This window comes from Procambarus clarkii, chromosome 35 (genome assembly GCF_040958095.1).
Source record: "Procambarus clarkii isolate CNS0578487 chromosome 35, FALCON_Pclarkii_2.0, whole genome shotgun sequence".
Taxonomy (NCBI): Eukaryota; Metazoa; Arthropoda; class Malacostraca; order Decapoda; family Cambaridae; genus Procambarus; species Procambarus clarkii.
In genome coordinates this window covers 37,316,222-37,343,565 of record NC_091184.1, presented here as the reverse complement: position 1 = coordinate 37,343,565, position 27,344 = coordinate 37,316,222, and the positions used below count along the sequence as shown (strand labels likewise).

Below are 27,344 nucleotides of genomic sequence, written 5' to 3'. Positions count from 1 at the left end.
ATAACTAGGCGAGTCCATAGGAATTACCGTTTGTCCTGGCGCCATCTATGTTTTGACAGCAGTACTACTAATGTTCCCACGTTATGTGATGATCGCTATACGGGTCTTACGGTCAGTTGCTCTTCTATATATGTTTATGGACAACGTAGGTGATTTGAGGCAATTTGCGGCCCGAGTGAAATAGTATCCACGCGGTGAGTGATGGAGGAGGATATATACTGCTGTGTACTCGACCAGCGGGTGAGAGGTAAGTTATATCGAACAATTATGGGGAATAGATGGGTTATTTTAAGCGTAGAATGTCAGGTAACCGGTAACTACACAGATGGGGTAGTGTTTTTTTAAGTCTTTATTTACTAAAGTGGAACATTACATTATGCCTTTAGCTGAACAAGTCTACTGGTGGGGGAAGTAGACGGGTTTTATGAAAGTATTTTACCTAAATATTTGTATTTGGTTAACTAGTTCAGCCGTTACCAGGGAGGGTGTTCCTTTAATCTAATCTAAAAATTCTAGCCGGACAAAGTGATAAAATAAATAAATTGAATAGAACGAAGTGGTTTGCCAGGGTGGTTAACATTTAGTTTGGTTCACTTACTATGCAGCCCATGCTTAAAGAATGCAAGTTTATCATATTGAATTTACCGTAGTTTTACTGCATTTAATATACCGTTTTTACCCCTATGTAATTGTCTGGTAAAGGCCGGTCGTGGAAAGTTCCTAATATAGCAAGTTTTAAAGGAAAAGTTTGAGTTAACTTTAACGCTTAAGTTAGTGACCAATTAGCTTAGTCTATTGTGAGGAAAGTTACTGAATCTAACATTGCAAGTGCCATTTCTCTACTCTTTTTGAGAAACATGACTAGATACATGAATCGCGTAGTTTTATTACTAAATGTTCATGGATTAGGTTGCATAGTTGAGGAAATAGTGATAAGGTTTGTGATTTTGTGTACCTTGACTTTAGCAGATTTTGATAGTGGCGCAAAATTGATAGGGGCTCGGATCATTGGGAATGCTGACTGAAGTTGATTAGGTCATGGCTATACCAAAGGAAATTAGTATAAATGAGGTTAAGTTGGGAGAAGTGTTGTAAGTAGTGCCTAAAAGATCTCCTTGGACCTCGGTTATTCGCAAGATTATGGTTTAGACTGCAATAGTTGCAGAATTGGCAAACAAAAAATACCAATGCCCTATGTAGTTTTGAAATGGTTAAGACTACCAGATGCAGTTTAATGCTGACAAATGTAAGGTTTGGGGGCTAGGTAAAGATGAGATAGATGGTGTAGATTGTTAAGAGTATTAAATTTTTTGCAGGTGGTAAATTCTCCGCGAGCTGGCACTGCTCTCCAGCCTGGGATGTTGATTGGTTAGTCTTCAACTGCCTCCCAACATGGTAGTGAGGTCCTGAGCTGACATGCAGTGAGGAACGTAGAAAGCTTCCTGAATTGGCACATGGTATGCCTCTTTCAAACCAGCAGCTGGCACAAATGTTCCAGCTAACGTCAGAATAGTGGATGAAACCCACACTAAAATGTAAGTGGTACAGTAAATGGACACCCCCTCCCCCCTCCCCTCCCCTCCCTTTTGACACTGAACAGTTGGGAGGAAGGGGGGGGGGGAGAAAGTGTGGCTTATAGTTCTATTGCTACAGAATCTTTTGCCATAAGCCAGTGGCAGTGCCTATTGGCACTTGCTATTCAGAATGTCCCCCTTACATAGTTAATTAAAAACGTAATGCTGTAGACAAGCCTAACTTTTGAAGGGGGCGTAAGTGTTGACTTGAAATGACTATCTTTGTTTGTAATTAACAGATGGGACAAAGATACTTAGTGTGCCATTTAAAATGGCAACTGTTAAACTGGTGGTACAGGTATGAACAAAATAACATTGCTATGCAAATAACTTTTTAGTAATATTTACTGTTCACTTGACAGGTTGTGGAAGGTCCTGGCAACAAAGAGCTGCAGGAAAATACTTGCAGATCTACAGTAAGTAGTGTTGTGTACATTGGAATTAGAGGGTAAAAGTTAATTGCTAAAAACCTATTAAATATTAGGGTATGGAAGTCTAGGCTAGTGGGTACCATATCTGCAAGTTTAGTCCTTTCAGGAATGTATTGAATAGAATGGTATGTTGAAATTGTGTAAATTGTAATGTGGGGCATTAGATCTTAAACAGCATAGTTGAGGGTGTTTCATAAATAAAATTTTAATGAAATATAAATCTTTAGTTAACATTAAATGTTTGTTAAATAAGCTTTAATCTATAAATGTGTAACACTGCTAAGGGTAATCATGAGTCAAAGTTAATGGCAGGAAAAGTTTTGTTTTAAGTGATGGTAATGTTTCCCTTGAAAGTAAAATAAATATTCAATGTTTACTTTAGCTTGGTTTTAAATTTATATATTTTTCCAGAATGTGGTTTGGAGAGTCCAGAAGTCCCTCTGTCAGTTGGTGAACAGAATCAGGTGAGTTGTAGTAAAGGTTAATCTGAATAGATTTGCATAAAAGTAAAAAAATAGTAATAACTTAAACAATATAGCATTGGCTAAAGATAAATGTAAATTGCCATTGAAGTGCAGTTGTGGATAGTTTCTCAAATGACATTTATTGAAACTTGGCAAATTGATGCCATATATTTATATTGCTAAAGTAGATCTTTACTACTGCTACTAGAATATGTAGGAAAGGTATATTCCTTAAAGAAATTTTTTCCATCTGAATGCTAATTTCAAAAGTAAAGCAAGATTGGCTTTAAATCTGAAATTAATTTGTTGAAATATTTTTCAGGTGAAAGTGATAATGATGCATGGAGTGAGGCTCCTTTACTCTGCAAAAGGAAATCTACAAATGTGGGTGAGTTTGAATTTGATGTTTTAGCTATATCAATGACCTAATCTTAATTCTCTTATCTAGTCCATTTATAGGTGTGTAACCATGTCCTACTGTTACAACCTGCAGGGTGATGCAGTTTGTACTGATCCTACCCCATTTCATAAAAGGGGACCAGGCAGTCCTGCAGATATCCCTGGCTTGGCTTTTTCAGAGCTTTGCTCTACTACCCATCTAATAGGTGGACTAGATTTGCATAGGTTTAGGGACCCTTAACAATGGTTACATTGTTAATTCTCACAGGGCTTGTTTGCTGAATGGGTGGATGCATCTAAAACTTTAGTGCCTGGCATGCATTGTACAGTGCTCTCATAAAGCATATGTACAATGTGTTGATGGCACTAAAGTGGTGGATGTAATGCACCCATTCAGGGAACAAGCTCTGCACTGAAACCAGAGTAAGGGATAGGCCTTGCTGAGCCTATCTTAAAAGATAGGATGTTAGGATTTTGTGGGCTTCTTATTAGGCATTGGTGATAATAAAAGTAGTGTCCCTGTTTAATGTTTATTTTTCTTTTACAGGTGATTGTCTCTGGAGTTGTCTTGGCCTTTTGGATCTTCTGTTCATCTAGGAGCATCTGTCCCACAACCTGAAACAGTAATAAAAATGGATGTATTATAAATATTATATGTAAAACTTATTTAATAAAACAATTTTAATGAAACTACTTTATATACCTTATCCTGAAACTATTGTTTACTACTATTGATGCAATGTTTAAACATCTGAAATTTTTTTACTTTGAAAATAAATACTTGGTAAAATTTACACCTATTTGTAACTTGTTACATAGGTGCATGCATAATGCATTGAAAAGATGTAAAAGTGGACTACCTTTTCAATTTACATAAACTAACAAATATTGCAAATTAGTGTGAAATATTAAAGTGGAAGAAACTTTAGTCAATATTTTAGTTTTCATATTTGAAAGTAAATTTAATGCTATGAAACACCTAAGTTTAGTTAATTTAATCATAATTTGTACAAAAGATCATTTCTAATGTTTTGTAAATCTAACAAAGTGACACTGAAGCATCTATACAACATGGTTTTCACTGTCTTTGGTAACTTTGATTAAATTTAAAGCTCTTAAATGATTTGTCTGCCAAACTCTTCAGATATTCTGAAATATTTCACCTAGATTAAAACCATCATTGTTTGAAAGGGCAAAACAGATTACTGTCAATTAGTTTGACCTAACATCTGCAAGGTCCTGAAGGAATGGAATTTTTTTTGTAAAACTTTGTTTGCTAAAACCAAACTCTGCCTAATGAACCTGCTCATTTTTTTAGAAATGGTAATTGCAACATTACCAAAGGCCATTGTTTTAATAGCCAAAGTACCAAATGAAAGACCAAGAACCAACAAACAGGTACATGGTAGAAAGGACAAAAGAATGGTTACGAGGACCCTTTCATTTGTTAAAGAAATGACGGAAAAATGCTGTCATACCACAAGGGGTCTTAACCCTTGTCATATACATCACTGACATTAATCTAAATATTACCAACCACAAAAATTGCTGATAACATGTTATAAAGAATATAATATTGAGGCCTTAATGCAGATCTCTAACTCTACAAATAGTAACAAGACTGGCAATTTCTTAATATAAAACAGAAAAAAATCTAAGACCTTGCACGTGAGCCAGAACAATCCATATCACAACTACCACATTAAAATGAAACAACAATGAAGGTAAGGTAATTCCCAAAAGAAGGCACGGCCATGTAGCACCATCAAAATGCAAAATAATCAGAGGGCGCTAAATACCACCAAGAATGCCAATACGAGAACAAAAATGCACAAGGCGAACAATATCAAAACTATCCGAGTCACCAAGAATTCTATTGAGGGACAGGTGACCGCGAGGGGCGGTCGGAAAACAAGACACACGCTCGTCCTGGAAGTCAGGACATTCAAGAAGAACATGCACGACCGTAAGAGGGACAATGTAACTAGGACAATAAGGAGCAGGGCGGCGCTCCATCAAGTGACCATGGGTTAAGCGAGTATGGCCAATACGCAATCTCGCCAGAGCTGTTTCCCACCGCCGGTTACGGTGGAAGGAGGACGGCCACGAGGAAACACAACATTTAAGAGTACGTAGCTTGTTACCAGTAACAGACAACCAAGAAGCCTGCCAACAAGTAAGGACTGAGGAATGGATAACCGGGTAAAAGTCGGAATACGGAACGCCTTTACGAGAGATGGGACAAGAGCGGACAGCTTCCTTGGCGGCGGCATCCGCACGCTCATTTAAAGACACACCAATATGGCTGGGAACCCAACAAAACTCAACCGACTTAAATTTACTGTGAACAAGAAACAGCCAATGCTGGATCTCGACAACTACTGGATGAACCGGATTAAAGGACCCGAGAGCCATGAGGGCACTACGAGAGTCAACAACAACTACAAAGGAGGACTGACAACGAGAAAGCAGGAGACAAAGAGCATAGAGAATAGCATAAAGTTCCGCTGTAAAGATGCTAGCCTCCGAAGGGAGGCGACACATGTAAGTACGGTCAGGAAAAACAACAGAGTAGCCCACACCATCCACAGACTTAGACCCATCAGGGAAGATGGAAATAGAGTGGGAGTGCGAAGAAAAGTGCTCAAGGACGAGGCTTTTCAGAATTGTAGAAGGGGTAAAGGCTTTAGTAATACAAGTCAAGGACGTACAAAACTTGGGAAGGGGGACTCTCCACGGAGGTAATGAAGGAACAATACGAGGAGAAACATTAGAAATATGAACAGAAAGAGAATCCTGTAAGCGAGATAACTGGACAGAAAGTGGGAGACAATGAAGAGGAACAGGAACCACAGGGGGAGGAAAAGTCAATGCACTACAGAGGCGAGAGGAAGGATGTTGGAAGGACCGCGCAAGATAGCGAAGACGGTAGCGATCACGGCAGTCCTGAAGAGAGAGAAAGCCAGTGTCAACATACAAACTAAGGGCGGGAGTCGAACGAAAGGCACCAGAGCCGAGACGCAACCCAGTATGGTGCACAGCATCAAGACGGCGAAGAGTAGAAGGAGAAGCAGAAGAGTATGCAGGGCAACCATAATCGAGTTTAGACAGGACGAGACAGGAGTGCAAATAGAGGAGCGTGCGCCTATAGAAGTATGGGACAAAACCTTAAGGAGGTTAAGGGCCTTAGAGCATTCAACTCGGAGGCAAGAGATATGGGCTGACCGAGACAAACGAGTGTCAAAGACTAACCCCAAAAGCTTCGCGGAATCCCTGTACACAATGAGATGACGATACAGCAACAACAATGAAGTAAAGGTCCTTTCAGTAAGAATCTATCATTCACTGAAAGTTGCTGCAGTTAAAAATAAAAGAAAATACAAGTCCCTAGAAATAAACAAGCAACCTTTTTGACTAAGGAAAAGAAGGTAGTTATTCTACTGTATAAATTTAAGTATTCACTTAGATAACTGTATCCAAGCATAGAGGTCCCCCCCCCCTCCCTTTCAGAAAAACATCTACTTTCAAAAAAGTTTAACATTGGCCAACAAAAATGATTCCAGAACTAAATTGCCTAATACCAGGAACAACTCAGAGCCATGACAAACACTGCAACCCTCTCCTACCCCCAAGTCTTATGCTATTTATGATCCAAGGTAATTTGAGATACTATACTGTACTTCCTACAGACGACTCTAGTGAGAGGGTGATCTCCTGGCGATTAAATTGAAGCACGATACAGGTGTCAACGAACATCAGTCAGCCCACTTGTCAGCACAGTGGATAACTAATGACATCATAATCTGCAGTGTTGTATGCCTCCCTGTGGCCATTTAAATCAATAAAACACAGGATTGTGGCAATGTTTACAGCATAAGGCAAGGTATAGAGGAATCCTGGAATGCCATGTAATGTGTAGTCCTTGAATGTGCTTTAGGCAACCAAATTGAATAACAACATTTCTGGTGTTCGGCTATATAATCCGAGTTTCTCATTCGGTATAATGTTTTAAACCTAAATAGGAATTCACTTTAAAGGTCAATTTATTTGGAAAGTGCTAACCAGATTCCAAATTACTGAGCTCTGAAAGTACTACAAGGCAAGTTTAACCGAATGAGTGTTTGCCTATCCATACCCCCATGAGGTATGTGACAACACTGAATAAAGAAAGGGTCTTTGAGCATTCACCGTGCAGGTATTTGACATGACCAATATAGCCAAGTGTTAAAGATCATTCTAAGCAGTTCTGCACAATCCATATACTATTAATTAATATAATTGTACAATGGTGCTTGGTGGATGATATTTCCTATTAAAACTCATTGGACAACTGTTTGTATTAGACATTTTAAACCTACAAATGGTAGCCCTAGATATCGCACTACAGTATTAATTACAAGATGAACAATGTAAAATCAATACCACAACAGCAAAGGATGACGGCTTTTCAACAACCGACAAACACGCAGGTCTAACACCAGCCATCCCGAGAGAGGATGTCCCAAGCATGTACACACCACAACTTTACATCACCTTTGCTACCTCACGCGAGCACGCTCCCAAACCAACTCCATGCACTTTGAGGCTTTAACAACTCAACATTTAAAAAGTTGATTTAAAAAATCAAACACCTGAATTTTTCCCTAATTAAATTTACTAGGGAAATGCACACCAAGCCGTGAAACTTACAATGAAGATGAACAAACTACACACAACTGTCACCAAACTTCCACATACCACCCCCCCTTCTCACTCCTGCCCTCCCTCCTTAGGTCCTCTGATTGGCTGAGCACCTGAGCCACCACCACTCACCTCTTGTGAGAGCCTAAAGCATGTTTGGTTGCACTTTAAAAGTTCCCGAGTGTACTCGCCTAATTGTGAGTACCGCCTGCCCGGTTCACCATTTTGTTTTTCAATCTACCTCAATTTACCCCTTTACAGTCAAATATTATGCAAAATTCTGTTTAAGACTTGTCCCTTCTTAACTTAAATAACTGCTTTGGCCATCTGCAATCTTTCTAGGTGGGTAAAAATGACTCTTGAGGCCAGAAAGGACTTATCAGACGGCGATCATAACAATACGGTACACACACAAAATCACAACCTGATATACACCGAGCAGAAAATCCACTGGAGCTGTGAGGCGACGTAAACCCTTGCCCAAGGCACTGGCAGCTGCATACTCTACCACAGTATATTACTGACTTTGTAAAAGTCTTACAACCAGATTTCCCCATAAATCACAGCAAGTTTTGAGGCCCCTCCTTGAGTCAACGTCTTACGTAAGGCCTAAAAGCACTCGGGTGAAGGCTGAAGCAGTTCAACACCATACGCCCCAACTTCAAATACACAGTTGAGAGGTGGGACCAAAACGTGATTTTCTGTGTGTGCCTGAAGTTGGGGCATACGGTCTTGCTTCACCCTTCACTTTACCCTACACCGGCGTACTTCAGGGGTTTTATTTAATACTTGGACTGGCTTCAGTAGGGCCTCCAGACTTTCTGTGGCTTCACAAGTGTCACGTGAATCACCTGCATAGCAGTGGAACTGCCTTTTCCCTTCACCTTCAATGCCTCTGCACTGGAAGTATACATCTACACCAGCCCAGAAGAGTCATCAGTCCTGCCACCTCTCCATACCCCCCAGGGCCTGGCACGGCCTGGTACGACTCAGAGGCAAGCCGGGCGCCACTGCTAACTGGCAGTTTGTCCCCACAAACAAGCAGTTAGCCGCCTTCAACTGACAGCGGTACAGCTCAACACAAAGGCACCGCCAGCCACAACGAGCAGTTTGCTAGTTGACCAGATGTCCACCTCGTGTTGACACTGGATGAGTCATCACCGCCGGACTATATAAAGAGCGCTGCCTCCCTGGAGAGGCAATCTCTCCCTTAGTGCTCTAGGATCACCTTCGTGTCTCTAACCCGTCGTCCGCTTCCAGCCAACGTCGTGTGACTGATGCCATGGTGGTATGGTAGCTGTCTTCAGAACACCAGTATATCTTCATACTTTTATTCATTGCTTATAGTTTATTTTTTGCATTTAAGGTCATACTAACTTGTTCACCTTTGCATTACATGATAGTCAAGTATTGTCATGTGTTATTTTTGTTCATTACTATTTCAGTAAATTGTTTAATTATTTATTTGATAATTTTCATTTGTTTCCACCTGCAACTTACACACTGCAAGGCCAATAGCAGCATTTCTTTCATTTATGTGACGGAGAGCCATACCATCTTGGTTCAGTATAGCTGTGATACCATAACCCGTCACACAAGATATCCAGTTGTAAGACTTTTACCATCAGTGGTGGTAGAGTATGCAACTGGCAATGCCTTTGTTACAGGTTCGCTTCATCTCACAGCCCCAGTGGATTTTCTCACACATTTGAATGCATGAAACAACTTTATTTGATACATTCCAAACCAAAGTACTGTACAGTACAGTAATTATCAAACCATCAAATGTGTGGGATAATCATAGTGCGCTAAATATCATTAACGTCGCCAATACAAGAACAAAAACGCATACGGCGAACAATATCAAAGGTATTGAATTTACTAAGAATTTTATCGAGGGACAATTGACAGTGAGGGATGGTCGGGAAACATTGTGTTGTGGGGGCCCTCTCAACCTCGTGGCCCCAACCCAGGGAACCAGGGGGTATTCTCTTGCACCTTCGGTCTGTGTCAGGTTCGGTTAAAGGCAGTGTATCCTGTGGAGGCAGGAATGTACTAGATGACCCTTAAGTGACTTTCCTCGTCTCCAGGCCAGCATTGGAAGTGTTTGGGCAAACCTAGGCCAAGAAGGGTGGTCCCCATAGGTGTTTCTCAGCCAGTTCCAGATGTCAGTCAGAGCATTATAAAGAGGGCTTGCTAGGCCGTTAAAATACAGCGATGGGAGGATCCATCTCGACTGAGGCTCTGGAGTGGGGGCCTGTATGAGGAGCTCTGACCTCGTCTTCAGGTCTAGTTTGTTTTTAGCCGTTGCTATTACTCGTTCTGGGTATCCTTTGTCTGAGAACATGTCCCAGAGGTCTAGAAGTTGAGTAGCAAGTGTGTCTTCAAGGCTGTTTATCCTCTTCACTCCGCCCAGATAAACCAGACGTGTACTTCCGTTATATTGATGATATTTTCGGTATAATGACTGGACAAGGCACACTCCTCCAGTCTTTCTATGCCTGGACAAATACAGCCCACAAAAATCTGAAGTTCACCTTGGAGCAGAGTAAAACAGAGATAAACTTCCTGGATACGACAGTGTTCATTGGCAGTGAGGACAGGCTCCTTCACACGAAGGCCTACTACAAGCCCACGAACCTGCACACGTATCTACGATACGACTCCAGCCTCCTTGAAGAACTCCCTACCCTACTCCTTAGGTCTACGTTTGAAGAGGATAAACAGCCTTGAAGACACACTTGCTACTCAACTTCTAGACCTCTGGGACATGTTCTCAGCCAGAGGATACCCAGAACGAGTAATAGCAACGGCTAAAAACAAACTAGACCTGAAGACGAGGTCAGAGCTCCTCATACAGGCCCCCACTCCAGACCCTCAGTCGAGATGGATCCTTCCATCGCTGTATTTTAACGGCCTAGCAAACCCTCTCCATAATGCCCTGACTGACATCTGGAACTGGCTGAGAAACACCTATGGGGACCACCCTTCTTGGCCTAGGTTTGCCCAAACACCTCCAATGCTGGCCTGGAGACGAGGAAAGTCACTTAAGGATCATCTAGTACATTCCTGCCTCCACAGGATACACTGCCTTTAACCGAACCTAACACAGACCGAAGGTGCAAGAGAATACCCCCTGGTTCCCTGGGTAAGGGCCACGAGGTTGAGAGGGCCCCCACAACACAATGCCTAGAGTCGAAAATGGCCCTCTCAGTAATGAGGATCTTCCCAAATGACGGATCACCCCTACGGGCTTCGACCTGGGACCATACCCCTTCTCACAACACCTAAACAGTCCTAGTCAAAAGTTTGTTATCTCTCTAAACTACGTGACAAAAGAGTGGAATAACATCCACCTTTCACTTTAACGACCCTTAAACGAAGAATTAATGAGAAGCACACGGATTAGCTCTCCCAGAGGGTCAGCTTCTAGGAACAGGCATCATTCACCTCTCAATTTAACGACCCTTAACATGAAATTAATGAGAGGCATATGGATTAGCTCTCCCAGAGGACCAGCTTCTAGGAACAGACCAAACAGGAATACCAGACCAACAAAATAGCGCCTCATCATTGAAAATGGCGGCAACAAACACAACCTGAAATGCAAGAAAACAACCAAAGCACCGAGATCCTACGCCGATCCACTAACTCGAAGCAGTAGACTAAAAACACTAGACAGCCCGTAGTCTAGAAATTGAACTTATTATGCTTGTTTTAACTGTAACCTTATGCTTGTTTTAACTGTAACCTTACGCTTCTAGCTCTCCATGTATTAGGAACCCCACATGCTAGTGGTTATTTCTCGAGGAAACCCCTCACCTGTAGCCTTCCTCTGCACTATATAATAAACCTCTACCGTTGGCCTTAACACAACCTCAGCAGACATTCGGACTGATGAGTAGTGGGCTTTACCAGCCCCACGAAACAATTAATTGTCCCCGAAGTCTTGCTATCTCCTCTGGAAGGGCAGCCTACGATCTTGAAAAACAGAGGGCAAGCCTATCCACCTGAGATACAATACCGGGTTAATGTAAAAGAACCCCCCCCCCCCTCTAAGTTATATTAGAGTAGACATCATACAAGCTCCCGGGTAACCCCGGTAGACGCTATTTTCTTGCACAAATCTTCCACCCAGAATTTCTTAAAAACAAAAAAAGCCATTCAAACGGGAGGACCTGAGATACAAAGTGTTTTTTTCTCCATACATGTGATTTGTGATACTATATGTCTGGGGGGTTTCAAACAAATTCCAACTTATATTCTTGTTCACACAGAAAACATAAAATGACGGCAGATAGCACCCGCAGCGGCCAAGGGAAGAAGTCCAAACCATCCTCCCCCTGTGAAAAAACTCCACCCAAAAAGAACGGGTCAAAGAAACACCCCTCCCACAGGAGTGCTTCTACTACACCAGAACGAAGCTCCTCTGAGAGTCCAATACCCCCCGCCCAAAAATCCCCTGTACTCAACCATGATCCTAATTCTGTTCTCTTAGACCCACAGCCACAACGTGCCAGAACAACCCAGGACGATGCGACCACAGAGACAGGCCTCCTCGATGCCTTCAGCTCCAGCAGCAGAGATGACTGGGACACCTCGCTATTGGCAAACCTCAGAAGCCGTGACCTCCATAAACCTGCGCCGGAACCAGGCTCCCTACCAGGGATCTGGAGAGAGAAGAGAGTGTGGACAGGTTCAGGGGGAACGGCCCTGAAGTCCCTGCCCTTTGCAGTCCCCGAAACAGGACTGTATAACGAAAATAAAACAACGGCCCTCATCGATCAGGTTTTTTCAGACGAGAGTAAGTACGACGGCATAGTTCTGGGCCCGGAGGAACTCGAACTGGCGGATCTGATGAAACCAGTCTTCTCAACTATTGAGTACCTTAAAGATAAGCTTAAACACATACAGCGTGCTTCTATTCAGGGTACAGTACCAGAATATCTGGGTCTTAAAACCACAGTTCCTTTCTTTTCCACAGATCTCCCTCTCTTTCCAGCCCTAGATAAGTTTATCACGGAGCTGAACACAGCACACGCAAGGAACCTGATGGGGATCTACACCTTGCTGCTGAAAGCCTCCTTGGCAAGAGAGAACACAAAGCTAGAGACAATCACAGAAGGACTAATGGATGGAGCCTGGCCCCCGCTGAGAATAGGCGCAACTTTATGGGAGGGTTACAGACGAAAAACCCATCCGAAACACTCTCCACCTCCAGCGACTTACTCAGGGGAACTTACTGTACGGTCAGGTCAGTCCACAACAAAATATTAAAACTTTCAGACAATGCCATCCGAAGGGACCTGGAAGGAACTACGGCAGAAGGTAATGAACATCCTAAGACCACAGGCCCAGACCCAGGGGCAACAACTAGCTACACCCCGCTCAGTCTTACGGCCGCTCCCTGACGACGAGATTGGTACAAGCCAACAAACCCAGGTACAGTCTTTAGCCCCACCTAAAAACCCGGGGCAGCAGTCTACACACCCTGACAGAACGACATCTCAATCCCAGACTCAGGTAGCTCAACCCCAAGCACAAACTGAGGTGGCAGCCCAGGCCCCCCAGCAGCCTCCACCCTGGCCTTATGCTCAACCCCCAGCAGGGTTCCTACCCTATGCCCACAACCCCTACTTTCAACCCTATGCCCAACAACCCAGGCCATACTCTAACCAGAATTTTCAAGGTCCGCCCAGACCCCCCCACAGGGGCAGACCTGGGAGGGGCAAACCTGGGAGGGGCAGGAGCAGGAACAGAGTGTCCACACAGGGCGCCGGAAACGGCACCGGGTGGAACTATGGAGGAGGGCAAAACGAGACCTCAAATGGGCCAATATCAAACGGGCAAAATCCCTAAAAAAATCGGTGGTATCCGAGGTCCCTCTGAGCACCATAGAGAGGGACCTCTTGAGTAGGGGCCTGTCCTTTGTGATTGGGCCCCTACAGAACCCAAACGAGTACAGGCAGTAGAGGAAACCCTCTCACACCTAGAGACACAGATTAACAAGGCATGGAGCAAACTCAGGTCAGGGCCACAACCCCACCAAGAAAGGAAACAACAACCCGAGAGATTGCTTTCAATGAAATACCTGAATCCTGCCTCAGTTCAAGGAAACACCACTTACAATTTAAATGGACTTCACCCACAAATCCAGGCAACCCTGGAAAGCCTTAAAACACAGGTAAAGCAGAGAACCCGTGGTAACCTTTCAAATACACACACAGGGAGGCGCTACGCGCCCTTAAGGCTCGCCCAGACATTATAATTAAACCCGCGGATAAAGGCGGTACTGTAGTAGTCTGGAGAAAAATGAACTACACAAAGGAAATGGTAAGGCACCTCTCAGACGAGACGACTTACCAAAAAATACAGCAAGGCCACACAGCCCTGGAGAACGCCAGGACAAGGAGTAGAAATCTGGTCCTGAAATTCTTTAACAATAAACAAGCAAACTCAACAGGAGGTATACTTAGCTCAGCAGCAAGAGACTATTACCTTGCCTTTAAAGCAGAGCTTCCGAACCTATACCTCCTTCCTAAGATTCATAAAGATTTACACCCTCTTACAGGTACATGGCAGGGCAGACCAGTCCTTAGCGGTTGCAAAGCACCAACTCGCCCAATTGACTTGATCTGCACAGCATTACTAAACCCCCTTCTCTCTCTTTTAGATGAACGTCTGAAAGACACAACTGATCTTTTGCTGAAACTGAGGGATTTGAATGCAAGCAGAGGACCCGTCCAACACAGGGTCGAACACGACCCTGTTCTCCCTTGACATAGTCTCCCTCTACCCAAGCATCCCCCAACGGGAGGCAGCGAGATTGGTCTCGACGTACTTCGACGACCATAAACACCTCATATGCCAGCCCCTCAGAGATGCAGGAGTTTGGAGGCCCCCATCAAGGGCTCTCCTGGAGGAAGCGATTCTGCATGTCATGAGGGATACAATTCTATCCTTCGATTCAGCAGCGTACAGACAAGTAAAGGGAACGGCAATTGGAGCATCAAGTAGTGTGGCTATAGCGGAAATCTTTGTTCACGAGGCCTTTGAGCACCAGAGAGCACTTCGCCCAGATAAACCAGACGTGTACTTCCGTTATATTGATGATATTTTCGGTATAATGACTGGACAAGACACACTCCTCCAGTCTTTCTACGCCTGGACAAATACAGCCCACGAAAATCTGAAGTTCACCTTGGAGCAGAGTAAAACAGAGATAAACTTCCTGGATACGACAGTGTTCATTGGCAGTGAGGACAGGCTCCTTCACACGAAGGCCTACTACAAGCCCACGAACCTGCACACGTATCTACGATACGACTCCAGTCACCCCTCCTCCTTGAAGAACTCCCTACCCTACTCCTTAGGTCTACGTTTGAAGAGGATAAACAGCCTTGAAGACACACTTGCTACTCAACTTCTAGACCTCTGGGACATGTTCTCAGCCAGAGGATACCCAGAACGAGTAATAGCAACGGCTAAAAACAAACTAGACCTGAAGACGAGGTCAGAGCTCCTCATACAGGCCCCCACTCCAGACCCTCAGTCGAGATGGATCCTCCCATCGCTGTATTTTAACGGCCTAGCAAGCCCTCTCCATAATGCCCTGACTGACATCTGGAACTGGCTGAGAAACACCTATGGGGACCACCCTTCTTGGCCTAGGTTTGCCCAAACACCTCCAATGCTGGCCTGGAGACGAGGAAAGTCACTTAAGGATCATCTAGTACATTCCTGCCTCCACAGGACACACTGCCTTTAACCGAACCTGACACAGACCGAAGGTGCAAGAGAATACCCCCTGGTTCCCTGGGTTGGGGCCACGAGGTTGAGAGGGCCCCCACAACACAATGCCTAAATTCTGTTTAAGACTTGTCCCTTCTTAACTTAAATAACTGCTTTGGCCATCTGCAATCTTTCTAGGTGGGTAAAAATGACTCTTGAGGCCAGAAAGGACTTATCAGACGGCGATCATAACAATACGGTACACACACAAAATCACAACCTGATATACACCGAGCAGAAAATTCACTGGAGCTGTGAGGCGACTTAAACCCTTGCCCAAGGCACTGGCAGCTGCATACTCTACCACAGTATATTACTGACTTTGTAAAAGTCTTACAACCGGATTTCCCCATAAATCACAGCAAGTTTTGAGGCCCCTCCTTGAGTCAACGTCTTACGTAAGACCTACAAGCACTCGGGTGAAGGCTGAAGCAGTTCAACACCATACGCCCCAACTTCAAATACACAGTTGAGAGGCGGGACCAAAACGTGATTTTCTGTGTGTGCCTGAAGTTGGGGCATACGGTCTTGCTTCACCCTTCACTTTACCCTTCACCGGCGTACTTCAGGGGTTTTATTTAATACTTGGACTGGCTTCAGTAGGGCCTCCAGACTTTCTGTGGCTTCACAAGTGTCACGTGAATCCCCTGCATAGCAGTGGAACTGCCTTTTCCCTTCACCTTCAATGCCTCTGCACTGAAAGTATACATCTACACCAGCCCAGAAGAGTCATCAGTCCTGCCACCTCTCCATACCCCCCAGGGCCTGGCACGGCCTGGTACGACTCAGAGGCAAGCCGGGCGCCACTGCTAACTGGCAGTTTGTCCCCACAAACAAGCAGTTAGCCGCCTTCAACTGACAGCGGTACAGCTCAACACAAAGGCACCGCCAGCCACAACGAGCAGTTTGCTAGTTGACCAGATGTCCACCTCGTGTTGACACTGGATGAGTCATCACCGCCGGACTATATAAAGAGCGCTGCCTCCCTGGAGAGGCAATCTCTCCCTTAGTGCTCTAGGATCACCTTCGTGTCTCTAACCCGTCGTCCGCTTCCAGCCAACGTCGTGTGACTGATGCCATGGTGGTATGGTAGCTGTCTTCAGAACACCAGTATATCTTCATACTTTTATTCATTGCTTATAGTTTATTTTTTGCATTTAAGGTCATACTAACTTGTTCACCTTTGCATTACATGATAGTCAAGTGTTGTCATGTGTTATTTTTGTTCATTACTATTTCAGTAAATTGTTTAATTATTTATTTGATAATTTTCATTTGTTTCCACCTGCAACTTACACACTGCAAGGCCAATAGCAGCATTTCTTTCATTTATGTGAGGGAGAGCCATACCATCTTGGTTCAGTATAGCTGTGATACCATAACCCGTCACACAAGATATCCACTTGTAAGACTTTTACCATCAGTGGTGGTAGAGTATGCAACTGGCAATGCCTTTGTTACAGGTTCGCTTCATCTCACAGCCCCAGTGGATTTTCTCACACATTTGAATACATGAAACAACTTTATTTGATACATTCCAAACCAAAGTACTGTACAGTACAGTAATTATCAAACCATCAAATGTGTGGGATAATCATAGTGCGCTAAATATCACTAACGTCGCCAATACAAGAACAAAAACGCATACGGCGAACAATATCAAAGGTATTGAATTTACCAAGAATTTTATCGAGGGACAATTGACAGTGAGGGATGGTCGGGAAGCAAGACACGTAAGTCCTGGAAGTCAGGACACGTAGAGACAACGGTTTGGACAATAAGAAGCAGGGCAGCGCTCCATTAAGTGCCCGTGAGTTAAACGTGTATGACCGATATACAACCTCGCCAGAGCCGTTTCCCACCACCGGTTACGGTGGTAGGAGGAAGGCCACGGGAACACACTACTCTTAAGAGCACGCAGTTTGTTACCAGTAACAGAAGACCAACAACCCTGACAACGGGCAAGAATGGGGAAATGAATAACTGGGTAAAAGTCATAATAAGGAATACCTTTACGGGAGATGGGACAGGTGCGGATAGCTTCCTTAGCGGCAGTGTCCGCACGCTCATTTAAGAACGCGCCAATATGGGTGGGAATCCAGCGAAATTCCACTGTCTTAAATCTACTGGAGATAAGAAACAGCCAATGTTGAATTTCAACTACCAAAGGATGGACTGGATTAAAGGATTCTAGAGCCATGAGGGCACTACGAGAATCAACTACAAACACAGAGGAGGATTGACAGCGAGAAAAGAGCTGATGAAGAGCATAGAGAATAGCATAAAGTTCTGCCATGAAGATGCTAGTCTCCGGAGGCAGGAGACACAAAGGTGCAGTCAGGAAAAACAACAGAGTAGCCTACACCGTCTGCAGACTTAAGACCCATTGGTGAAGACGGAAATAGAGTGGAAGTGTGAAGAAAAGTGTTCAAGGAAAAGGTGATTTAGAACTGTAGGAGGGGTAAAAGTTTTAGTCATGTGGGTCAAGGCTTACAGAATTTAGGAACGGGGACCCCTCCATAGGGGCAAAGACGGAATGACACGAGGGGAAATATTGCTAACACAAACTGAAAGAGCATTTTGTAAGAGAGACAACCGTACAGAAAGAGATAGGTGGTGAAGGGGAACAGGAACCACAGGATGGGTAAAGGTCAAGGCATGACATAAGCAAGAGTGAGGGTGCTGTAAGGACCGTGCAAGGTGGAGAAGACAGTAACGATCATGGCGATCCTGTAGAAACAGGACGCCAGTTTCAACATACAGGCTTAGGGTAGGTGTCGAAGGAAAGGTACCAGAGCTGAGCCGTAACCCAGTATGATGCAGTGTGTCCAGATGGTGAAGGGTAGAAGGAGAAGCAGACGAGTAAACAGGGCCATAATCGAGTTTAGACAGAACGAGAGAGAAATGTAAAGAGAGGAGCAGTGTCGATTAGCTCCCCAAGAAGTATGGGACATGACCTAAAGTTAGTTAAGGGCCTTAGAGCATTCAACTCGGACGTAAAAAATATGGGGCGACAAAGACAAACGAGTGTCAAAGATTAGCCCTAAAAGCTTTAGCAGATTCTTTGTACAAAAGGGGATGACCCCTGTTACCTAACAGTAAATAGGTATCTGGGAGTTAGCTGTTACAGGCTGCTTCCTAGGGGGGTGCGTGTGTGGGAGAAAAAAAAATTTAGTAGTTAACCACTGAACTGCTCTGTCTCCAAATAACACCCTGGTGCACAAGAAATAAATTCTTTCCAAAATATTTTTTTCTCTTCTTATATTGTTAAAATGCAGAGTCTGATCACGGGGAAACTAAACAAAAAATATTGTATGTGACTTACTTTAGCTGCGATGGAGCTGGGAAGTTGAGCAAATTATGGGCGCTGAGCGTTGGAGCGATGGGGGTTTGTCGGCCCCGCCACCCCGTGCGACGGCAGTTGCTGCGAATAAAATGTTGCGTAATTATTTTGAAGTTTCTCATTCATTTCTTCTTTTTTTTTGCTGTAATATTATTTAAAAGTGTGTAATTTGTGGAATTTATATAATTCAAAGTATAGAACATCGCTATGCTCAAAATTATGGGCCTCATATATGCGACATATTCTACAATCAAACAGTGTTTTTGCTGTTATTACACTATATACACACATTGTATATACCCATCTACGTATGTATTCACCATAACGATCCACTATGTTGGTATGGTGAGCCCAAAATACATGAGTGAGCTGTCACACCCTGCCAGTCCTCCCTCCCTCCTCCAACACATTACTCGCCAACATTCCTCCTCCCAAAATACTGTTATTGTGTTTATTACACTATTTACACACGTTATGTATAAGTATGTACATGTTTTATTCATGTACTGTACATACGTACATACTTGCCATCTCCTTACCTCTCTCTCTTGCCTACTTAATGCTCTTGCTTCCCTCATCTCATCACAATCGACTTTATAATGGTCCAGGACGGATCGAAATGTCGTCGTCTATTCAATTTCCAGTGTGTGGTTTGGTCAACAATGAAATCTTCATGCAAGATCTTATAAAGAAAACCCCTAGAACGAGTTTTGCAGATACGAAAGAGTTTAAGGTGAGTAGGGGATGGTTGAGAAATTTTGAAAAAAGACGTGGTATTCATAGTGTTGTGAGGCATGGTGAGGGTGCCAGCTCAGACAAAGTAGGGGCTGAAAGATTTGTTCGTGATTTTAAAGATTTTGTAGATACTGTATTGATGGATATATTCCACAACAAGTGTTTAATTGTGAGGAGACATGGCTATTCTGGAAAAAATTGCCGAAGAGGACATACATTACCCAAGAGGAGACGTCACTGCCCGGACACAAGCTAACTTGGGCTAACTTGTGTCAGGATAGGCTAACTCTTGTGCTGTGTGGCGATTTGAAAATTAAACCCTTGCTCGTGTATCATTCCGAAAATCCAAGAGTTTTAAAAAATATATAAGGTGCAGAAAAACTGTGATGTGGAGTGGTTTACCCTGCCATCAAAAAATATCTGCAAGAGAAAAGTTTGACACTCAAGGTCCTGCTTCTCGACAATGCTCCTGCTCATCCTCCAGACTTGGAGGATGCATTGTTGGGGCCACTTTTTTTTTTTTAGGGATATTCCTACATGAGCCCTGAGTTTCTGGCTAATGTACCAATGACATGAAGGAGGAGTTTTCAACCTACCTTGTGTTAGGTGTGCAGAGGTCAATGGTTGAACATAATGTCAGGAGCAAAGGGGGGGCGTTTGCCTCTTCGAACACAATTGTGACCATCTTCATCTCTTCGAACTATCCTAAATGCTCTTCACCTGTCTGACCAAATTGGGTGTCCAGACCACCTTTGAATCTGAAATTGTAAAATTAATAGCAATTTCAGAATATTCAGTCCATTTATACTAACAAAATTATACATACAGTACTGTAATTGAAATTTTACAGAATGATAAAGGCAATTTAGCAACTTTGTTAAAATGCACATGGGGGAAATACATGAAAATAGGTTAATATTGTTTGAAAGGTTGATGGGAAATGTTTATTACTTTTATGATTTAAAAGATGTATAGCCCTAATACTCCATCCTGGGTGCATTCCACCAGGTAATGACCACAGCAAAAGTTTTCCACGAGGCTCTATTGTCACACAAACTTTTCACATTTTCAAACTTGATTCATCTTTCCCCCCCCCCCCTCGTTCCAGGGGTTTTATTTAAAAGGTCTTCATGCAAATGCCTTGGTTTCTCATAAATAATGGCCTCTGAAATGCTATCACCTGCTAACTCCTTGTTGTGTATCCAAATTAATAAAAACTTTTTAACATCCTCAAGTGTTTGTGTTCTTTGTTTCGGGATTGTTGATATGCCTTTTGCCACTTTAATGCTCATAATGTCCTTTTTCTTAGCAAGTACAGTGCATATTGTTGACATAGATTTGTTGTACTGCCTAGCTAGTTCAACAACCTGTGCACCATTTTGATGTTTATGAATGCTCTCTTGTTTTTCCTCTATGGTCATTCTCACATGTGTTTTCTTGGCTTGAACCTTACCACTGGCTTTCTTGGGACTCATGGCAAGATATATCATAACAAATTTTATGTTCAAATAGCCAAAAATCCCAAAACAAATGTAATGCTTTACAAAGAATTCAGGCGCGATACTTACTAGGCAGGAGACACTGGTAAACTGAGGCGCGATCACCATGCCACCACGCACTAGGTCAGCCCATGCGTATATCAACAAACTCCTTTCCCGAGGCAAAGTTTGTAACCCGATTCAAATTTTTCGAAGAAATTAGGCTCGTAACCCGAAAAGTTCATAAATATTCATTCGTAAGCCGAGGTGTCACTATATATAACTAAAAAATTAAACTCAGGATTACTTTCAACCCCCACCCCTTTTGCTCTACTCCATCGCCACCTACCTTCACCTCCCTCTATGATGTACTCTTCCATAGACACCTACCTTTGCCCCCTCCTCCCCTCTACTGCTCCATCATCACCTACCTTCACACCCCCTCCCTTCTCCTCCTCCATCGTCACCTTCCTTTCACCCTCCTCTATGATGTACTCTTCCATAGACACCTACGTTCACTGCATATAATGCTCCCCTCTACTCCTCCATCGTCACCTACTTTCACACCCCCCTCCGCTCTACTCCTCCAGGGTCGCAGACAATTTCACGAGCGTGAGAACTACGAGTTCTCTAACAACTCTCACACTCCTACTCTCTCACCAGTGAGGGGGAGGGAAGGAGGGAGGAAATGAAGGAAGAAAGGTGGGGGAGAGAGAATAGGCAGGGGGGAGGAGGGCCTAGATACATTTCTTCCATATAGATAGGTAGACTGAGGGAGAGCTGCTTGCCAAGAGCCCTATCAGACAGGCTTCCTATTCCTCAACCCTCCCTAATATGCCACATCCTGGTCAGGACAACTTGCTCGATTGTTATTCTTGGTGTGACTCGAGAACTGACCTCGAGGCGGGGCATGGGCATGGATTATCTCCCTGGGGCACGCACCTCCCTGCCCCAGCTCTCTCTCTCTCTCACATAATCTATCAAGGGTCTAACATGAGGTCATTGTGCCTACCAGAAGTGTATATGTCCAAGGCTGGCCACCTGTCTGGACCGTTCAAATGTATAAACACGTAATTAGTCTATTAAAATTATATATAATGCTACAATTATAAATTAATTTGTTCATGGTCATTCGTTTATCAGTATTTTAATATGAGGTATATATACGCATGTATGTATACGTTGACGTACACATATATGATTATGTGTATGGAATGATTATGATTATGTGTAATCATATATGATTATATCTAATGGAATGCATTAGTAAGTGATGTGGTGGAGGCTGACTTCATACACAGGTTCAAGTGTAGATATGATAGAGCCCAATAGGCTCAGAAACCTGTACACCTGTTGATTGACGGTTGAGAGGTGGAACTAAAGAGCCAGAGCTCAACCCCAGCAAGCACAATTAGGGGAGTATATGAACGAATGCACATGTACACTTTCAAATGAATTAAGATACTTTGAGATACACAATGACTTAGTTTAAATAGTTTAAACACATTATGGTACTGATTTTGACATGCTGATGTCTGGAAGGGAGAGGGGGTGTGGGGGGTTATTGTCTGAGGTGGAGGACCAGAGGAGGGGGTCAGTGGAAGGATGGTGGCTGGAGGTTACCTTACCTTGAGGTTACCTTGAGGTGTTTCCGGGGCTTAGCGTCCCCGCGGCCCGGTCGTCGACCAGGCCTCCTGGTTGCCGGACTGATCAACCAGGCTGTTGGGCGCGGCTGCTCGCAGCCTGACGTACGAGTCACAGCCTGGTTGATCAGGTATCCTTTGGAGGTGCTTATCCAGTTCTCTCTTGAACACTGTGAGGGGTCGGCCAGTTATGCCCCTTATGTGTAGTGGAAGCGTGTTGAACAGTCTCGGACCTCTGATGTTGATAGAGTTCTCTCTCAGAGTACCAGTTACACCTCTGTTTTTCAACGGGGGTATTCTGCACATCCTGCCATGTCTTCTGGTCTCATGTGATGTTATTTCTGTGTGCAGGTTTGGGACCAGCCCCTCTAATATTTTCCACGTGTAAATTATTATGTACCTCTCCCGCCTGCGCTCAAGGGAGTACAGTTTTAGGCTCTTTAGTCGGTCCCAATAGTTTAGATGTTTTACTGAGTGGATTCTAGCAGTAAAGGATCTCTGCACGCTCTCCAGGTCAGTAATTTCTCCAGCTTTGAAAGGTGCTGTCATTGTGCAGCAGTACTCCACTCTAGAGAGCACAAGCGTTTTGAAAAGTATCATCATCGGTATAGCATCTCTAGTGTGAAAAGTTCTTGTTATCCAACCTGTCATTTTTCTTGCAGTTGTGACGGCTACTTTATTGTGTTCTTTAAAGGTAAGGTCTTCCGACATGAGTACACCCAGATCCTTTACATTGCCTTTTCGTTCTATGTTATGATTTGCCTGAGTTTTGTACGTGGTTTCCGTTTTTATATTTTCATTTTTTCCATAGCGCATGAGCTGGAACTTATCTTCGTTAAACACCATATTATTTTCTGTAGCCCATAGAAAGACCTGATCTACATCTGACTGGAGGTTCGCTGTGTCCTCTATGTTGCCTACTCTCATGAAGATCCTAGTGTCATCTGCAAAGGATGATACAGTGCTATAGGTTGTGTTCTTGTCTATGTCCGAAATGAGGATGAGAAAAAGTACTGGAGCAAGCACAGTACCCTGGGGGACTGAGCTCTTCACGGTTGATGGGCTGGATTTTATTTTGTTGACTATTATACATTGGGTTCTGTTGGTCAGGAAATTGTAGATCCATCTGCCTATTTTTCCGGTAATTCCTTTTGAACGCATTTTATGTGCAATAACACCATGGTCACATTTATCAAAAGCTTTTGCGAAATCTGTGTAAATTACATCCGCGTTATGTTTGTCTTCCATAGCATCTAATGCCATATCATAGTGGTCCAGCAACTGCGACAGGCAAGAGCGCCCTGTTCTGAAACCATGTTGTCCGGGGTTATGGAGTTGCTGTGATTCCATGTATTTTGTGATTTTACTTCTTAGCACTCTCTCAAAAATTTTTATGATGTGCGATGTTAGCGCTATCGGTCTGTAATTCTTTGCCTCTGCCTTATTTCCGTCTTTATGAAGTGGTGCTATCTCTGCTGTTTTTAGTATATCAGGAATAACGCCAGTATCTAGGCTTTGTCTCCACAGAATGTGGAGGGCCTGCGATAGTGGTTTTTTACAGTTCTTTATGAATATGGAGTTCCAAGAATCTGGGCCTGGTGCAGAGTGCATAGGCATACTGTTTATGGCTTCTTCAAAATCCAGTGGGGATAGGGTGACGTCTGATATATGATTTGATTTGGAGGGATGCCATTGTTCTAATGGTTATGAAAACAATTATTGATGGCAGGAATTCAGTGGGTGTGTACTTCACCCGCACCATCACCATACTGTGCCCTGCTACAACCCCCCCCCCCCACTCCACCCATGCTGTGCAGGGCGTATTACACATTATGGGATAACCGACTGTCTGTCCATTCCTGTCTGCTCGTTATGCTGCCCTTCCTTTTGAAAATTGTCTGCTTTATCGACTTCCTTCAAGACCACACGTTAGCCTCTTATCACGCCCTCTTACCACTCTCAGGGAGCCGGCTCTTCTATACAATAGTTACCACTCAGTCCCCAAGGTGAAAGAGTGTCCGGGCATATGACTTGTTACGTGTACTTATTTGCGATTCGTTTGGGCTGTCACGTGTGGTGATTAGTGTTGGGTAAGGCTAGGCCAGGTCAGGTCAGACTAGGCCAGGTCAGACTAGGCTAGGTAAGGCTAGGCCAGGTCAGGCCAGGCCAGGTCAGGCCAGGCCAGGTCAGGCCAGGCCAGGCTAGGCAGGGTGAGAGAAGTAAAGCGGCAGGTACTTACGTTTCCAAGAAAGTAGCGGCGGTAGTATATTGTTGATTTAGATTCGACGACATCCTGAAGCTAGTCTTACTCAAATCTCTGAATATGTTAGACATTAAGTCACTGCACATTCTCTCTTGTGTATTATACATATATAAAACGCTGAACTGTAATGCCAATCCTGACCTCAAAAGCTTCATTGAAGGTTGTAACAGAACCCATGAGCACCACACCAGAAATAAATACAGTTTTGATATTCCTAGAGTACGACTTAATCAAACTAGAAATGCTCTACAAATCAAGGGACCCAGAATGTGGAATGACCTTCCCAACCATGTTAAAGACTGTACCTCTCTCAACCAGTTTAAGATAAAAACTAAACACTACCTAATAAATTCCCTGTAACCTACCTCACTCCTCTATTGTCAACCCGTCTGTTATTTTTTTTTTTTTTTTTGTTTAATCAACACTGTCAACCTATTGTATTTGTGCTGCTTTTTCAGTCATGTTCCCCCTTTTTTTTATTATCTGTATTTGTATTTGTTCTCAACACTTTTTATTATATATGCTCAATTAGTATTAAGTTCTAGATATTAATGTTTTTCTTGCCCGAAACGCATTGCGTAATAGTGGCTTTAGGCATTGTATGTACTAGCTCTATCTATATATCAATCCATTAATGTAACATCACTTGTATGTAAGTATGTACCTTACCTGAATAAACATATTTATTATTATTTTATTATTAGTAGGTGGCGGCCTCATCGCTCTCGAACTTCTTGTTGTTGTAGGGGATACGAGGCACACCCAATATCCCCCTTACACTAATATTTTTACTATTTCGGACACCAGATTTGTCTGTTTCGTATATGTATAATTGTTCAATATTAAAACCACAATAGAATGCTCTTAACAGTTACAATTTTCAACTTAACAGCCATATAGTTGGCAAGAACGCCGCCCGCCAGTGTAAATGTCTCAGACCCTGTTGGAATATATGTTGGATATGTAATATATATTATTATATGTATGTTATATGTATTATTATATGTATTATATGTATTATATGTATTATATGTAATATATATGTTGGAATATAACCAGTCTGTCAATCGGGTCAACCCAAGTGTTGCGTTTCCATGCGTTTCCAAAAGGGTCGCCCATGTTGGAATCGGTGAACGCCCTAGTAATATTGTTGAAAACATCTTAATAACTTATTAAACCAAAGGTCTTTTTATGTCAGAAGAACGGCAGAAACTGGATCTATATATGAAAACTCTTTCAGGACAAAATTTAAAGTAAAACTAGATTATGTAAAACTAGATTAAAGTAAGATTATGTTTCTATCTTTCTTGAGACGTATAAAAATCTTACGTTTATTAACGATTCTGCGTGAAATAAGCATTGTTCTGAGATGAATATTGCGGATTTCCGGCTCTACGACCGATGAAAAATGCAACTTTTATACAACTACAAATATCTTTAGTTTTACTTTAAATTTTGTCCTGAAAGAGTTTTCATATATAGATCCAGTTTCTGCCGTTCTTCTGACATAAAAAGACCTTTGGTTTAATAAGTTATTAAGATGTTTTCAACAATATTACTAGGGCGTTCACCGATTCTAACATGGGCGACCCTTTTGGAAACGCAACACATGGGTTGACCTGATTGATATATGGGTCAGATTCCATTAAGGTTCGGAACACCATGACCGACAAGCTACTGAAGGACACTATAAAAACGTATGTATCTTCACTTGAGCTTTATATATGTCTATGGTAAAGTATTTAAAATGAAGCTTATATTTCTATCTTTCTTGAGACATATAAAACATATGTGTTTATTAACGAATTTACGTGAAATAAGCATTGTTCTGAGAGAGAGTTGCTCTGTCGATCAGTTTGTGCGGGGTCGGAACTCGGCGATTATTAAAACACATGTATCTTCATTAGAACTTTATATATTTCTATGGTAAAGTAGTTAAAATAAAGCTTATATTTCTATCTTTCATAAGACATATAAAACGTTTGCGTTTATTAACGAATTTACGTGAAATAAGCATTGTTCTGAGAGAGAGTTACTCCGTTGCTCGATCTGTGCGGGATCGGAGCTCGCCGATTAGAAAAATACACGTATCTTCGCTTTAAATACAAATATGCCCATGGTAAGGCATTTAAAATGAAGATTATGTTTCTATCTTTCTTGAGACGTATAAAAATCTTACGTTTATTAACGATTCTGCGTGAAATAAGCATTGTTCTGAGATGAATATTGCGGATTTCCAGCTCTACGACCGATGAAAAATGCAACTTTTATACAACTACAAATATCTTTAGTTTTACTTTAAATTTTGTCCTGAAAGAGTTTTCATATATAGATCTAGTTTGTGCCGTTCTTCTGACATAAAAAGACCTTTGGTTTAATAAGTTATTAAGATGTTTTCAACAATATTACTAGGGCGTTCACCGATTCCAACATGGGCGACCCTTTTGGAAAGTAAAGTAATTATCAAAAGAAGGCACCAAACCGGGAAGGCTATGTAGCACCATCAAATACGCAAAATAATCAGAGGGCGCTAAATATCACCA

At 42.8% G+C, this 27,344-nt stretch overlaps 1 long non-coding RNA gene across 1 annotated transcript; it reads right to left on the bottom strand.

Moving 5' to 3' along the window:
• Positions 1–3,384: 3,384 nt before the first annotated feature.
• On the bottom strand, positions 3,385–25,755 carry LOC138371456 (uncharacterized). The gene is made up of 5 exons (XR_011230489.1): positions 25,471–25,755; positions 24,778–24,855; positions 20,014–20,175; positions 18,665–18,763; positions 3,385–3,483 (listed from the first exon to the last, which is right to left on the bottom strand). It is a non-coding gene; the product is annotated as an uncharacterized lncRNA (long non-coding RNA).
• Between the last annotated feature and the right edge of the window lie 1,589 nt (positions 25,756–27,344).